Source organism: Camarhynchus parvulus, chromosome 1, assembly GCF_901933205.1.
Source record: "Camarhynchus parvulus chromosome 1, STF_HiC, whole genome shotgun sequence".
In the NCBI taxonomy this organism is placed as follows: Eukaryota; Metazoa; Chordata; class Aves; order Passeriformes; family Thraupidae; genus Camarhynchus; species Camarhynchus parvulus.
In genome coordinates, this window is record NC_044571.1 from 45,029,273 (window position 1) to 45,034,415 (window position 5,143).

The window sequence follows — 5,143 nt, forward strand, 5'->3', positions numbered from 1 at the left end:
GCTGGAGGAAGAAACTGGAATGAAAATAAAAGTCTGAAGAATAATCAATATAGGAGACATGACATGGATCAAGACATTCTGCACTAAAAAGAGTTCTGTGATAGTAGTCTGAGATCAGCTTTGTTGATAGGAAGACACTACTTTACAATTCATCATTCCATTAATATTTACCCCCAAATTCAATTGTCCCTCTTAGGTCACCCTGGGAACTTTTAACGACAGAGAGATTTGAAATGGCCAGTGAATTTCTTGTATAAATTGTCTATGACTTCTCAATAGGTCGGCACTTTCGTCTGATCCTTATACTGCTGTTCAGGCAGCATGAGTTGAAAAAAATGGCTTTGAAGAAAAAGGGATAATATTTGCTCACTTGGGCTATAGTTACATTATTTCTGTGACATAAACCAAGACCACTGTTAAGATACTCAGGCCTACACATCCCTCTGTAGTTTTTCTTTGTTTCTAATTGCTCCTATTCCACTGGGAGAAAAAAAAATATATATGTATTCCACTGAGTTCTGTTAACTGATTAATTTTGCAGTCCTACAGATGTTAGTACTGATATTGAGAACTAAGAGATGGAAATAGAAATGAAGAATAGAAAATCCCTTTTGTGGCAACATAGACACATGAAAGTGACTCGATTAATGTGCCTCCTTCACAAATCTGTGATCCAGAATGTATTCCCAAACTCATAAGCCGAGAGCAAGCACTTAGTTGAAAAAGACACGTCACAGTAGCACCAAGCTCTCTCCTTTTTATTTTTTTTTTTTGAAAATTCAAACCTATCAAAACGTAAGTCTTTAATAGAGTGCAGTTAACCAAGGCATTTTTCACATCAGATTTTTCAGGAGAGTACAGAAAACGCAGACAGTAAGTCTGCTGAGGACAGCATAAACCAGCTCAGCAATAGCAGCGACGTACCACAAAGTCTGGATAGAACAGCAAGAGGTGAGTTTGCTGCCTTCAGGAGTTAGGTGGAGAACCATCTGTGTCATCAAATGAAGGACTTACAGAAGAACTTCAGCAGCCTGTACAACATGAGAGATCACCAGAAAGAAATCAGTAGGACCTTCTCTGAGACCATGCAGTAAAAAGAATGGTCTAAACTCCAAGCTCTGATGAATGAAGTGTGATAGAATCTGTACTTTTGGGGATGGGAAATGGACTTGCTTATAATGGTAAAGGCTAGAAGCTCATGACTTAATATCAGAAGTTGCTCCACTTGTAGATTGCAAATGTAGAAAAGTTTTAGTGTCCTGGAAGCTGGGCAGGGAGCTTTGCTCAATGAAATGTTGAGCCTCTACAGGAGCATTGAGAAATAGCCTCAGGTTTGTAGGCCTTATTTTATTCGGAAATTGACCCAGCTTGATATCACCTGGAGAGAAAACATAGCAGGGCACAAGCAATCAAGGAGGTTTTTTGAGTGCATTTATGATAGCTTCCTGATGCAGATAGCCAGGGAAGTCTGGGCTGCTGGACATCAGACTTACAAACAAGGAAGAAATGGTTGGGAATAGGAAGGTTGGAGGCAGGTTTGATTGAAATTACCATGAGGTGGTTGTGTTGAGGGTTCAGCTGGGAGGGAACAAGGCAAAAAGAAGGATCATAACCATGCACTTAAGGTGTAAAACCCAGATGTCAATACTGGGGTTAGTACCATGTGATATTTCCTTTAGGGACTGGATGCTGGGATTTAGTGCATGCTCAGCACTCCAGATGATATAAGAACAGGAAGAATGCTTGATAGACCAGATGGTTATGCTCAGCTTCTGTGGGATTCAACAAGTTGACAGAAATTGGCCATTATCAACCTCATTAAGTACATAAAAGAAAATTGCAAATTCCTACACCAGGGAAGGAATAATACCCATGCACCAACATATGCTCAGGGCTGCCTGGCTAGAAGCAGCTATAAAGAGAAAGACCTAAGGGTCTTGGTGGACAGCAAGCTAACCAAAGGTCACCTTTGCTCAAGGTTACCCTTTGTGTCCTTGCAGAAAGAAAGGTCAAAAACCTCCTTGATTATACTAGGAAAAGTATTACCAGAAAGTAAAGAAAGTTGTTTTCTCCCCTCTACTCAGAACTGGCGAAAGACATCTGGACTTCTGTGTCATTTTCTAAGCTCTCCAGCACAGGAGAGGCATGGAGCTGCTGCAGTTAGTTCAGCAAAGGGTCACAAAGACAATGAAGAAATTTGAGCATCTTTTATATAAGGACAGACAGCAGGGATTGTTCAGTCTGAAGAAAAAAAAGGCCTTATTAGTCAGCATAAGTACTGGGAAGGAGAGTGTAAGAAGATGTGACTAGAATCTTCAAAATATCTAGTGACAGGACCTCATAAGAAAAATACTTTTTTACTTCAAAGAGCGTCTCGAAATTAACTGCTCCTGGAAGAACTGACCCAGAAAGGTTTGGAATCATAATGCTTGGAGTTCTTCAAACCCTGCCCGGGCATGGCCCTGGACAACCTGCTCTAGGTGACCTTGAGTGAGCAGAGTGATTGCACTAGATGATCTCCAAAAGTTTGTTCCAGCATTATCCATTCTGTGATTTGTGATTATTCCACAAGTATAGGTAACTTACTTAAAAAAAAGAAAAGAAAAGAAAAGAAAAGAAAAGAAAAGAAAAGAAAAGAAAAGAAAAGAAAAGAAAAGAAAAGAAAAGAAAAGAAAAGAAAAGAAAAGAAAAGAAAAGGAGGCAAAAAGAAAAAAAGGATGACAAAACATTGTGCTATAAATCTCAGAAACTCAAACTATGTTGTGAAAAAAAATCACTAAAATAGTTTTGAATTTATTGAAGAAATGTGCAAGTTTTAGTTACCTAAGCATCAGTGATCTTAGGCAATGTGGGCTATTGTTTTTCAGTGCAATTGTGCAATCTATTAAATTCTTCATCTGTCAACAAAATGCAGATATCTATGAAATCCTAGCATATCTCAAAATCTATGTTTAGACACCTTAAATTCTTTTGAAAATACAAGTGCTTGGAAAGAATTTTTTATTATTCATTAATAGAAAACAGGTGTTGGTACCCATTTAGCTGTGTTTGTCTTTTTTCTCCAAATCTATCTTAGAAATACGTGTTTACTAAATATGATCACTATGCATGCTGGGAACAAAGGAACTCCCACCTTCATATTTTATTTTCATCTCAGCAAATTCTTAAAACATCTTGAAGGATTATAACAGGTTATACAAGAACAGTAAAATTCTTCTACATAATTTATAAAGCCTGTAGCAAAGTCAATCTTTTGCTTACTGAAACATTCAGATACAAAATTCCTCCACAAATTATTAGAATTTATTGCAATTGTGGAATTTTATATTTTATATGTGTGATAAAGTGAAACATAGGTTTTATAAGACACACAAAAATTACTGTTAAAGTGGTGACAAAAGTAGAATGATGAGCTGAAAATTATTTTGACAAAGAAACCATATTGACCAAAGAAATATGAGGGAAAGAATAACTCAATGTCAGAAACCTTTTCTGTCTAAAATCACGTATAGCAGTGATTTAGAGAAAGCAGTGCTATTTAAAGTGGATTTAAGTATTGCTTCAGAAAGATTGGAGCTCTGAGCCTTGACCAAGGTTTAATGGGCTAGAAGGAACATTGATCCAGAAGAGATTATTACTACCTTTGCATTTTCCTTTTATATATAAAAAAATACTAAAAATCCACTCTAAAACTTCAATTATAAACTGTCTTAAAATTCTGATTTATGTTTGGATTTGAAGGGTCATCTTCAGTATAGTGGGTTCTTGATTTAGGAAGCTACTGTAATAGGATCACCCATTGTGACTTTCCTTCTGACAAACTTAATAGCTTTTCGAGTGCAGGAGGAAGGAAAAAGCTTCAATATTCCTCTTGAGAGGCAGGAATATTAGTGTCTCAAGTTGTTCTTTGAAGAATGATGGGTAAACTTTAATGTCTTTGACATCTTTGTCACAATGTTTTATAAACCCCATTGAGCAGGTTCAAGTGAAATGGATGAAGTATCAGTAACTACCTGGTACCAAAGCTAGGGCTCATTACCCTTTAGACATTTATAATCTTAATGTAATCAACAGGTGGCTATGTCCTATTAATTGAATTAATTTTGACAGAAGATAGTAAATTTATTACATTATCTTTTAAAAGGAAGTTGTTCATTTTCAGAAAATTGCAAATAGAAGAAGAATCTGCCTCTTCTACAATTTTATCTGATCATATCTAAGATCAAGTCATTTCATGGAAAGTAAGTTCGAGCTGAATTTTCTCAGTGCAGCTCAGGAGGATGACACAGACATTTTTTGTAAAGGAGCTTGTCATGCTTGCCCTCCAAAATTCACATCAAGAACTTTTCATCAAAATAGATCCCAAAGGCATCAACAATATTTTCACAACTTTGAAATAACGTTTTTATAATTGTGGAAAAACTCCATAGCTGTGAAACTTGACCACAATGTTTATATAAAATAGTTCCTATTCCTTCAGTGAAATGGTCTGTAATTTAAATAAGTGCAGAAATAGAGGTTTAGTGCTTTAACTAGCATTTGTCAAAAATTCAGATTTTGCAAGGTCTTTCAAATATTATTAACAATGAAAACAGAAGAAGTATTACAATCTTAATCTTATTTTTCTTATTTTCTTGTTGATCTCTTTTTCAGTAAATACTTCATGGAACTACATCTGAAATAGGAAAAATAAGAAAATATCCTTGAAATAACAGTAAAATAATATAGTTGCCTATTTCTTTTTAAAGGAAGTAGGGTTGATGTGCCACTACTTTGATCCTACGTATTTGCTTGTACTGATATACAAGCAGAACAATATCACACCCCTTCATAAATAAAGGTTTGAACAAAAACCTAAGCTATTTTTTACAGAGATTAGATTTAAGTAGGAGAATTTTAATGGAAATACAGGACTACAACCTATATCAGAATGAATATGCTTTAAAATGCTTTTTTATGTGTGTTTCTTTCAAGCTTTCCTCCTAATATTATAGGAAAATTAACCATTTATTTATGATCTACCTTTTTTAATGTTTATTTTCATGCATGAGGTATGATACTTTGTGATGTCTTTGTGAGTGCTTTTACAATGCAGAATTGTTTTGAAAATTATTATGCTTGTTCTGAGTAAAAAAGCTTCAGG